Here is a 12780-nt window from a genome sequence, read left to right on the forward strand (position 1 = left end):
TAATCTATGCTCTTGCGTCTGCCCTATTAAAGGCTTAAAAAACATTTTTTTTCTCAAAATTGTTTCCTTTAGAATTCTTTTAGATGTCATTTCTAATATACTAGATACTACAACCGCTTCGGCAACAAATGGCGCTGTGAGTGACAAGAAGCGGCGCAAGAAACTCCCAGCATTTTTTGCGCTCTTTTTAATAAAAATATACAATATTGTACTGTCATTGCTATTGCTATATAAATAATCATAATCCAGTTCCACGCCATCCGATCACTTAGTTTCTCATCTGTGGAGTAGTTGTTGATCTGCTCTGGTGTGGTGTGCCACTAAAACTTAGAACTAGGTACCTACGAAAAAATAATTTTTGAGCTTGATATATAATTTTAATAGATAAGTATATTATACCTAAAGTAAAACTTAAACGTCCCTGTCACAAGATTCAGTTGTTTTCGGTCAGATGCGGGATGTTAATTTAATTAAAAATTGTTTTTCAATAGAACGACCGATGATTTAATTATGGTCCTAATTGATTAACAATGTCTGGGATGTCAGAAACTTGAAAAACATATTTAATACAGTTAAATACTCTTTTTGCGTAACTATTATGTATATAGATTGTAGGCACACATACAAATCACCCATTGCAGGGATAAATAAAACGAAGTAATTTGAATACAAATTTTTATTTGTTTGAGAAAATTAATTAAAAATTTTATTGAAAGAAAGTGTCATATTGCTAATCACAATTTACACAATCTAATTATTTAACACGTTGGTATAAATAATTGGAATAAACATTACAATATTCTATCAATATTATACATAACATAACATAAGTAAACTTATTTCTTGCTTCTTTTGTGCTGTTACTAATATTAAATAACTCGGCGTAATTCGATTGGAAAAGGTTGAGGTGGTGTTGTCAATTGGTAACAGAATATATGAAGGTCGAAGAACTGTAAAATGTTAAACTTCTTTGGCATGTAGGAAAATAATAATAACTCTGAAACTTTTGTGTACAATTATTATGACCAGTTGCTTGTCGCGACAACGCAATTGTGCGCCTTAACATGGCAATGCGACCTCAGTTAAGTCAAGTTAAAACAATTTTGAACTGTTTCTATTTGTACTGATGTTATCTATTGGTTGTTCTTTAGTAATTACTTGTTGTAATACTTTGGAAGTGACACTTGCTAACGGCCATTTTCAACAACATATCTATCCGTAGTTTAACTTACTTAATAGAGGTAGACAAATCTGTCCTTTTACGCCTACTAACATTTCAATAACCTATCAACATAAAGTATTGGACAATAACTATATTGGACATAACTATGGATAGATAAGATCTTGTCGTTAAACGGTGACAGCAATGTATCCGAGATACGTTACTGAAAACAACAATAAAAATGTAATATACCTATCTATCTATATTGTTATTTAGTCGGTAAATCATGTTGTTTTGGTTATCATTTTCTCTCAAACTCACAATAAGATATATAACTTGAAATAAACTGCATAAATCTAAAACAAATGTGATGAAAGTAGCCTTGAATACCAAGAACTAGAGAGCATGTAAGAAAAAAGTTTTGATGGTAAGGACGTTAGTAAATGGAAGTCTGTAATCTGTGCCCCCCATGGGAGACAGGCATTTTTGTATAATAATGATACTTTATTTACATATATGTATGTGTTCAGGATAAATATGATTGAAAAATACAAGGTACTATAATGTAATATTTTTAACTCAACTACACATGTTATAAGAACTGTGATATCACAGACTTTGGTTACTAAATAAAATTTATTCTAAAACTAAGACGAATTAACTTATGACTAGTAAAGTTACATTCCGTCAATCATGCAATACAATTACTGGTATAAATTGAGATAAAAACTTTGCAATGTACTTTATTAAAATAAGTACATTCGCGTTATCAAAATTGAAGTTGATCTTAAGTCGCCACAACTCTGCTCTAATAACTATATCAATATCTGGACGAACGAGCCTGGGTCGGATTTTTTAAAATGTACAAAGCTTGAATAAAAAAAAATTACATCTGGATTTGAACCGGGGTCTTCTGCTTTTCTGATCACCCAATGTCCCATCTGAGCTATTATAGTCTTGTATATAGTGGCGAAATTTACCTTTGTATTCTAATGTTATTGTAGCAGTTTCTCATTAAAACACGGATAAAACTACATTTATTAAAATTGAAACCTAGCTAGATCGATTTCTCGCCCCCGGAACTGTATACTGTATACTAAATTTTATGTAAATCGTTGGAACCGTTTCAGAGATTCAGATTATATACATACAAGAATTGCTCGTTTAAAGATATAAGATATTTTGATGCCTCCAACATGAATGGCCGACATTCCTTGCAGGACTATCTCGGAAAGCTTTCGACCAGTACCGGATGAATCTTTTGAACGTTTCGACTGCTTGGCGTTGCGTAGAATCGCTTTTGTAATACTACACGTCCTAGAGATGCGTTTTCGATATGAGTTGTCTTCTAGAGTTTTGTTTGGAAATTGGGCAAATATTCGTTGTACGAGTATGATAAAAGCACGGAAAGGTCAAGTAAATTACGCACTTGATTTTATATGAAACAAGTCTAGATTTGTGCGACCAGATTCTATAAGAGTACTAGTGCCGGAGCGATCAGTACGGCTAAGCTGGCGGCGAGGGTTGGGGCCGCGTTGCACAGTTCCCCGCGGCAGTAGCAGTGCAGCGTGGTGGTGGGACGGTCGGCATCGCGAGGATCGCTGGAGCAGCCCTCGTCATACACCTCGTATATGGTATGCACGTGCTGCCAGTGACCGTTGATCTTGGCCTGGTCGCCGCTCATCGTCTGTGGGGCGCAGCCGCGGGCCACTGTCGCTGACGTCACTGAAACATTCATAAAAGACGCGTAATTAAAGATTTAGCAATCACTCAATGGAAGATAGAATGTACCGTCTATTCGGAAAATAAATACCTCGGATCTGAATGAAATGCGAAGTATTAAAACTATCTGAATTTCCGGTTTAGAGTGAGATAAGTTTATAGTTGAGTCTTTAGAGCAGTAACCTATAAGACAGAATACATCAATGCCATGGAAGTACATATTCTAATTAACACACATTATACTCAGTAGCTCTTAATCCTCGGTCCGAGTTGGTGCGTCCTGACATACTTCATATTTTCTCACCAAACCTTTCTTACAAGCTCTCTTATCCTAAGGTACTACTCTCGTCCTGGCAAAAAATAAAAATGAGTAGAGGATTCACATAGTTAATAAGATTCATTTTAAAAACCTTTTCCGCGAGTGCGGTGGATTCATAATACATTGATAATTAGTTTACGCCCTCCATGATTTACTCTTATTCGGGGTAATGACAGTAGGTACTCAGGGTTGAGTCGCGTGAAAAGAACAGTAAAACTAGGCTTTTCACGCTACTTAGCTATTTCATTCTGGTTGTTCGGGACCAATCAGACAAAGCCAAAATTACCTTACAATTTTTTACTGCTGGCACTATGACAGAATAAATAATTATCTACTTACATTGCCGAATTATCTACCTCTGGATGTATTTTCTTTTTATGCATTTCATAAAAGTATTTTGCTCAAATATGTAAAGAAACAACATATGTAAATACATACATATAGACATGACTGGAATAAAAGAGCATGTTGCGTTGCAGTGAGTAACTGGTATGTCGTGAGTGACACACGCCTGCCCGCCGGATGTATTCCTATCTACTACTACCATCCACAGTAGCTTAATTTTACCCACGACCTGTGGTGTTCCGTGTCAGTGCTCTGCCAACTGAGCTAACCGTTCGAGTGACGTCATAAAATCTTGTATGCCTTGTTCAACTCTCAGGTTGTGGCTTCTAATAGGAAATTGACTTGAAATGTCGCTCTTGTAATTTTAAACAATTTGTTATGTTTATAAAGTTCATATAATTTTGTTTTCAAATTTTATTTGTGTATTAATACTAGAAGTGAGGGTCATCACTTTAAAAACATAACAAATTGTTTAGCTTAATATTAATTTGTACAGTCAATCGAATTTCATTCATGCTCTGTATGCAAAAAATACCATTACAGGTGTATCTCTAGATTTATCTGCCTTCAGGATTATACAAATGATTTGAGTTTTCTTTAATGTTAGTTCCGCCGATATTTGTCTTTAAACAATTCGACACGTGTTTCGCCTCTACATGAAAAGACAAATATTGGCGGAATTAACACTAAAGAAAACTCAAATCTTAATATATATAAATCTCGTGTCACAATGTTTGTCCTCAATGGACTCCTAAACTAATGAACGGATTTCAATGGGGATTACTTCATGGAGTGCAGTTTAGTCCAACTTAAGAGATAGGATAGTTTTTATTTCGATTTGGGACCCATAATTATTTTTATTTCCAATATTTGGTTTGTTTGGACATATTTTCTGTGAGAGTATTTTTGACGCGCGGTTTGACAGTTCTGCTGTGAAACAATTTCATTATAACAACAAGGAGCATATTATTATGTTACAATGAAAAATTATTGACAAATTCATCAAAAACGGTATTTTATTTATTATGTACAGAACAACGTCTGTCTGGTCAGCTAGTCATTTGTATAATTATGGATTTCCGCAAAGTAACGCCTACTTCAATAAATTTTGCCTTCAGGATATACTGGTACATATAACAAATTCAATGATTCAATACACGATGACATGTTTATAAATATAATTATTGTGAAAACATCCTTGTTCGGTGAGCGATTATGTTGTTATTCATGCTGAGTTCCACGATCTGTGTATTAGAGTTTCAATCCTAAACATTTGTTGAGATTTGTGCAGAATGAGTCACTTCTTTTAACATCTGACGCCTTCTACAATAACGTGTAATATGTAAATTATCACAGCTGAGCATCGGGCTATTTTGTGGAAAGGTGACACAACCCTATTACTAATTTCTGTCGGTCCGTCTGTACGTCAGCGGGTTGTATCTCACAAACAGCAATAGTTAAACAGCTGACATTTTGATAGAGTGCGTATTACAGTATTATTGCCGATATAACAAAAACCAAGATGAGGAATCCGTAAATTGTAAATAAAAAAGTGTGTGTCTACTTATGTATGTACCTACGCAAGAAGTTATACTTCTTTGGCCAAACAAAGCAAAAATTCTTAAAATTATTTATTCCTTGTGCTATGTTTGTAGAAAGAACAATATTGTAAAAATCTTGCAACGATGGCTTTGACAATTAATTATTAAATAACGAATACGGCTGTACGGGCTTTGCCTATTCTAATAATAGACGAGAAACCAAAAAAAAAAAATAACGAATGTCGCAAACGCTAGGAACCAACTTCACCCTGTTACTTTTGTGTTACAGTGATGCGCGCGCATCTTAAAATTTCACTCTCATAATTTTTTCATAACGCACCTAAAGAACTATATATGTTCAAAAAACAATAGTGTGTTTTTTTTACAATGATGTAAGTGAAACTTTTTTCGCAAATTAAAATTTATACTTATCTGCATTCATACCCACAAAATAAAGTGACAAACGCTTCAAAATCAGTTTTCGCTTTTATATTATTGCATTTTAAATCTATTTATCTAGGTTCTATCACCATTGAACCTATTACCACGTTCCCTTGCTTCGTGCGCGGGCAATAAATGTCTACAAAGAGATTTTTACAGGCGCTGTATAAATAGTGGAATGGTTGTTTACTTTACACAGCACTTTACGAACTTTGACAAAAACCCCATTCATTGGCGCATTTAACTTTGTTAGCATTAAGTGCTACCACATAATAAATCCACGAAAATAGAGATTTACCAGCTCTTAGGAGATAGATAGGTCATTATGACCGTGAAACAGCCAGTCGAATTCAAATCATATTTGAGATTTAATGCCATGAATAAAACAAAAATAAACAAATTTTAAATAAATTTAACATATTATAACGTTTGTCGGGCGAGTCACTGTTTGCACTGTAAAGTCAGCGAAGCGTCAATATTGAGTTAATACTCGTCTTACGGCCGTTCCCAATATACTATGTACAGATAGAGGTACATTACTACCTTCTACTGTCAGTAATTACCTGTCAATAATCTGAAGCTGTCCCAATACATCCGATAAGTCATTCTTATCGCCTTATATTGGGACGCGTGAATTGCTATACCGCGTCGTCCCATTGATAGACAGCGTGTACGGATAAGGTGAGTTACCGTCGATAAACTTATCGATCATATCGTCAATAAACTTATTGGGACAGAAAAGTCAACGATAGTTACAATTTTTATCTCAAGTAAGAGATTAAAACAGATATTTGTAAAAAGTAATAATAAATCATGTTACTTTAATATCTGTTAGCAAAATGTTAACTATCGGCTTATTTAAAATTAAATCGCTTCTAACACAAATATGGTTTTGTTTATAATTTATGTAAAGCTGAAACATCTGCAAACACTTTTGACATTATGGTGCCAGGAATCAGGCTAATTGAGAGCAATAATATTAAAACCAACACAGCTATTAAAGCTATTCTAAACGTAAGTACATTTAAATTAAACTTAAAGTTGATTAAATTTTACGTTTAATTATTATATAGGTCTTTCCTATTTCAATAAAATAACAACACTATAAGGTAAAATAACAAAACCTATACTTTAAATTATACGATATTATCCTTATAAAAGTTAATGTTTATACAACGCCGCCGGACTTTTATTGACGACCTTTTATTAGGAGTCTAGTTGGTACTTATACGTCAATGATAAAATACCAGCAAAGTGCGAGACTGACGAATGGTTCCGTACCATCGTATGGCCCGCCAAGATATAAAAAGGTACTTTTGTTAAAGAACAGTTTTTTTTATTTGTATTACGGTCATTTAGGATTTAGCTATCATTTCTTGTGTGATTTGTTGTTATAAGGTTTATGTACATAGAGAATATTACTTTCGGATTTGTCCTACTTTTTTATGGGCTTGAATAAGCCGGTAAATAATGATATTTTCCTCCCTATCTTAAGAAGACAGAGGAATGTTTTAATCTCATATATTATTTTCCTCGTGCAACTGGTTTTAATCATTAATAACCTGGCTGTGATATATTGCTACTCGCCTAATTTCATGAATCTAGCTCAGTACGAGGTGTCCTATAAGGTTTTTCATATACCTGCGAGGTTATTATATAAGGCTGCAACGACGGTGGTATCTTCAGATTGTGTTAAATTAGAAACTTTGATTTTTTTACAGCGTACAGACAACTACAGACGTAGTAGACGTACTTATTTGATATTATATTCACTATGATTTCATAAAAAGGGCCTTCAGAAATGCACAATTCTTGTATGGAAGACGAGAACAAACTAACTTGCGAGTCACCTGATATTAAGTGATCCCCGCCGCCCAAATCCTACAACAACACAGGCATCACAGGAACGTTACCGGCTTTTACGGAAGGTTTACTCGCGTTTTCCTTGGTGATTAGCGCGCACTGTGCCCTCCCCGGAATACTACAGGCGAGCCGAATGGAAAGGCTCGGGCCGGGTTTCTGTGTATAAGTAATTAATAATTTATTTAAATTCCGACACAATTCCCTCAATAACTAGACCTGCCTCCTTGTTCGCAAAAACGGTGTGATTTTTTGTATCGGGATCCATGATGGCGATGATGAGGGGAGGCGTCAGGAACACACAGAAGGGGTTTGGGTGAAAATAGGAGATGTCGGTAATCTCCTGTTCTAGGCACAAGACATTCGCAAGGCGTAAATAAATGGGGTTAATTGTTTGAGTGTTTCATATAAGGCATGCAGGTAAAGTCACGTGTTAGCATTTGGTGCAATTTATGTGTTGCGTATATGGAGAATTGTGACATCGTACTCGAAGGCTCTATGCCCTAATGCGGTATTTGTGCCACCTCGATATTCATGTAAAATCTTACTGCTAGTCAGTGCTTCAAAAGGCTCTATTAAGATATCTTTTAATATGTAGTTTAACATCGTCATGGAATAGTGATAAACATACTTCCACGCTTACTTCTTGAGAATATTAATAATAGTTATAGTCTCAACAACAACTTATTAGATTCAGAATCATGTGATATAAACCCTCAAAGGTTGGCAAGGCTCGTGTCACCAGAGATTTTTCTGGTGTCGCAGGAGAATGTGGGCGCTATGATCACAGTATTACGTGACCTCTTGCACTTTTTTCCTCAACTTCCAGTATAAATTAAATTATTAATAATATTCATTTGTACGCACAAACTTATAACCTATTATGGTTTTTATCATCATATCATGGCATATCCTCTATATAATTAAACAATGTAGAGGAGATTGCACATATCCATGGCCGTTCTATTCCTGCTTTCTATTCTATTCTTTCCGTCGGTTTAATATTAAAGAAGAAACGCTAAACGTAGGTTATTCAGAAAAGTAGTGCTTACCGCCGTTCCCAAGATCCAGGGAGGTCTCCCTCTTAAAGCACATAGTGGAGTGTTCACACTCGCTGAGGTAGCGCTCGGTGGCGTCGAAGTGAGCGCACAGAGGTACACCCTGGTACGTGTCCTCCGGGACGCACTGGTAGCAACGGAGCGATGACGTCACTGGAAATGCAACCCATTCAGACACACATAATATACATATTAATCAGAATAGAATCGAAATTTTCCAACATTGGAGCGGATACGGGTTACTTGCAGATGGTGTACGTGATCAATTCAAATTCAAATATTTTATATTCAAAATAGGATGTGAAATCACTTATTGAAAGTAAAAAAACTACCACCCATTCCATAATGAATGCCTCAGGCCTGAGAAGAATGGGCGCAACAAACTCAGCGGGCTTTTTTTTTCATCAAAAATATGTTTTACAATTAAAGTAACATTTACAAGGTAACAAAGTAACATTGTACAATTAAACTTATTTCTTAATAGCCTGAGGGCGGTCGCTCCCTTCCCAATCTGTGGTATCATTAAGAAAGTCATTTATGTTATGCGGCCCATACACTCTTATAACACCAGAGGATTCACAAGAGCTGACCTTATTAAGCGTCAAATAAACGTATATAACAATTCGAAAACTTAAAACACAGTGATATATGGCGGGCGAGAATCGAACCGGGGACTCCGTGATAAACGCCAACGAAACCACCTATTACGCCACAAACGCTTCCTCGAAAGGTTGTGATGAAATGATATTTTTTATATTGCGGGTTCTTATATCATTTTTTTCTAAACTGAATAGTTTGTGCGAGAGACACCTTCCAAAGTGGTAAAATGTGTGAGTAATTTCTAAAATAAGATAATGATAAAACTAAAAAATATATATAATGTACGTTACCATGCAAACTTCCACCGAGATCTAGTACGTAGGTTTTTTTTAATACGAATAAATGATGAGAGTTCATTTGCACTGTATGATTTTGAATTTTTTGCCTTTGACATTTAAATAATTGAATAATATCATTTTCCTTTCTATATAACTTATATCTTATGTTACTTGCTGCTACGAAACCCATCATGGGCGAGTCCGACACGCACTTAGCCGCTTTTTATTATTGAACTAGCGGGTATCAGAAAATTTATTGAATTAGGCGTTACTTTGCGGAAATCCATAATTATACAAATGATTTAAGTTTTCTTTAGTGTTAATTCCGCCAATATTTGTTTTTAAAACAATTCGACACGTGTTTCGGCACGAGACCGGGTCTCGTGCCAGATTTTGGCGAGACAACACGTCCTGAGGATGCCTCGTGTAGAGGCGAAATACGTGTCGAATTGTTTTAAAAACAAATATTGACGGAATTAACACTAAAGAAAACTTAAATCATTTGTATATAGCGGGTATCATCCGCGACTTCGTCCGCGTACACATGAATGAGTACGTAGTGCTTATGAAAATCGTTGTTTCTTAAATCTTTAATTACTCTATATTAAAGCAAGATATCGTAATATTATGGTTAAATAAGGGCTAAGTGTCTAAGGAATAAAACTTAGAAGACTTAATTGAGATCTATCGAGTAGTTTTTCAGTGATGTGTGCACAAATGTATAGAGGTTTTCTCTATCATTTAATTTATATAGATTGTATATTGTTCCTTTAAGTCAAGGCTTACGAGCGACCAAGTAGATTTCGTTTACATGGCAATCTGACAATTTATTCGAATTTCGAAAATTGATCTGAAGAACCTTAATTCATTTCCTAAAAGAATAGTAGCTAAGATACTCTTTATAACATGAGCTGTCAGTGAAAATATATGTTCCAGGTAAACGAGTGCGAACAACAGGCAGACAGTCTGCCGTGTAAACATATTTATTTGCATTTAGTACACAGCTTTTATTGCAATATTAGTAACAGGCTGACAAACAATTTTATAGGTTTAAAATTTTGACTTGGCGTTGGTTCATATAATTTTTTTTCTCGTGTAATTAATTACCTACCGCGACTGGTGTTAGAACAGGTTCTCTTCAATAAAAGGGCGTGTACAGTACCATGGGGTACTGACCCCATCAAAGGAGGGCAACAATCCTTACTCCTCTGCTCTTATATAACACTCGCAGCAATGTTTTATTAAAAAATGGCTCTCTCGTATATCATACTACTCCACTGATGAATATCTAAGTGATCCGACAGCCTGGGACTAGATTATGATTATTTTATAGCAATAACAATGACAGTGCAACATTGTATATTTCATTACAAAGAGCGCAAAAATATGAATGCCGGGAGAGTTACTTGCGCCGCTTCTTCGCTCTCAGAGCGCCATTTGTTTCCGAAGCGGTGGTAGTGGAGGTGGAGTTAGTGTTAGAAATGACGTCAATATCAATTCAGGACTCTGTAGGACATTAATCGATAATGCTTATAGTATTTAAAACTTCAAACAATAGTTTATTTCTATGAAGTACGTACATAATATGATTTTTTTTGGCAAAATAAGATAGTGTACAGGACTGAAGGATTTTTCAATTTACATTATTTTGTCATGGTGTAACACATTTCTGAATGTGACTCTATTTTGAATTTCTTATGTCGAGCTATACTGGATAATTATTTTGGAGTAAATTTTACGTCACGGTGAAGGGATTTTATTATTTATTTACTTTCTACACATAAAGCAGATTTATTTAAAAAAAATCTAATCATTTTTAAACAATAACTACATAATTCACCATATAACTGCACTCGATTGCACAGTGCTGTGCGCTCATCTATATCCTATTTCGTTCCATTATTGTTTTGCCATATGAATCCTTTTAAGAAGGTGATCCGTCCGCTGGCTTGTCCTTCTATTCCATAAAAAACTTCAACGTGTAGGTGGGCCAGGTAGGTAGGTATATGTACGGCTGCCGCGGCCGTTACTTACGGAACAGCCATTGTGTCGAGCCGAATTTAAATGAACTCCTACGATATGCTACGTATCTACCTGCCGACGATTACACCGAGGACAAAGGAACCGCCTTGTTATTTGATTAATTCGAATGTCGAAGAGACTGACTGACTGAATGACCTAAATCCATAACTTATTAGGTATAAGGTAAATTTGTGTGGTTTCAGTCGGTCAGATGAGGTCTTGTTATTCGGTTTTACTTAGTTACGTCTGCTTTTAAGATCAAATGCATGACTTCTTATTGCTAATAATATTGATACAACTATTTATTCTCTATTCATGAAGTGTCCCAACTCTCAAACTCAATATTTAAAGTTAAAATTGAGCTGGGTGTATTTGTGCATTATTTTAATAAAACTTTACAAGATATTTTCATCTAACTAATCAATAAAATTTTAAAAAAAATGTTGATTGGCGCTTACGAGAATTGCTTTTGGAAGGCGACACTAAATACCAGCGACCTTGAGCTATATGAGTTCACGGCTGCCGGCCCGCCATCTATGTAACAAAGCAAATATTTTCAAAATTCTTGCGTGGAAAACAGTTTATATGCTTACAACCCTCGTTATTCACTACTAATCTGAATAAATGAACCTACACAAAAAAGTACAAGCTATAAGAATAACTTTTCTGAGAGAAGTACCAAAAAAATGTGTCCCGCCAAGCCAAAAAACTTGTTTAACTTTAAAGAAATGTGGTAGTTCAAAAAGGCTGGGCAGTGTTAACTATGACCAACAGCAAGCATTAGCAACCTACAAATAAGACTTAAGGATACGTGTAACAGGATTAAGTAGTGTTCATAGCTCGAAATGCTATACTTTCACCACAAAACTTGTCTAAAAACACTATGTTTGCGTGTTTTCTGCTTACTCTTCGCCTTGTATACACCAAGGCCTATAAACACCATCCCGAATTACAAATCCTTGTTGCAATAGTGACATGATAATTGCAAACTATTTGTTTTCTGTATTTTTATTTATAGACCAATTAATTATATCATGTTATCATAAATGAGCATACAATTTCAGTATATATTGAAATGATTGTAAAACGGCGCGTGTGCGAAACAGGAAAGTATAAAAATGATAAAATATGTTGTATGAGGTTATTGAACCGGCTGTGTGTCTGTGCCACTTAGCAAGGGTGTGGTGCTAATTCATCGATGCTATAATATAAAATACAACATCTGTTTCTAGTCTAGTCTAGGAACGTTAGAAGTGGCGTAGACGGCTCCTGTTCTTCAAAAGAAAATAAACATCTCATATGTAGATATTATTTTTACAAAACAAACACATATCTTAGCATCGATTAAACTTGTATTCCTTCTATATTTCCTGTGTATCCTTCATTTACAGTTTACACTTTGTTCCGACATATAATATACTCCACCGTAACT

At 35.1% G+C, this 12780-nt stretch overlaps 1 protein-coding gene across 1 annotated transcript in view; it reads left to right on the forward strand.

Moving 5' to 3' along the window:
* Positions 1–12780, forward strand: part of LOC126975791 (rabankyrin-5) — a 105594-nt gene that overhangs the window by 8851 nt on the left and 83963 nt on the right. The gene's annotated exons all lie outside the window — the stretch shown is intronic.

This window comes from Leptidea sinapis, chromosome 37 (genome assembly GCF_905404315.1).
Source record: "Leptidea sinapis chromosome 37, ilLepSina1.1, whole genome shotgun sequence".
Taxonomy (NCBI): domain Eukaryota; kingdom Metazoa; phylum Arthropoda; class Insecta; order Lepidoptera; family Pieridae; genus Leptidea; species Leptidea sinapis.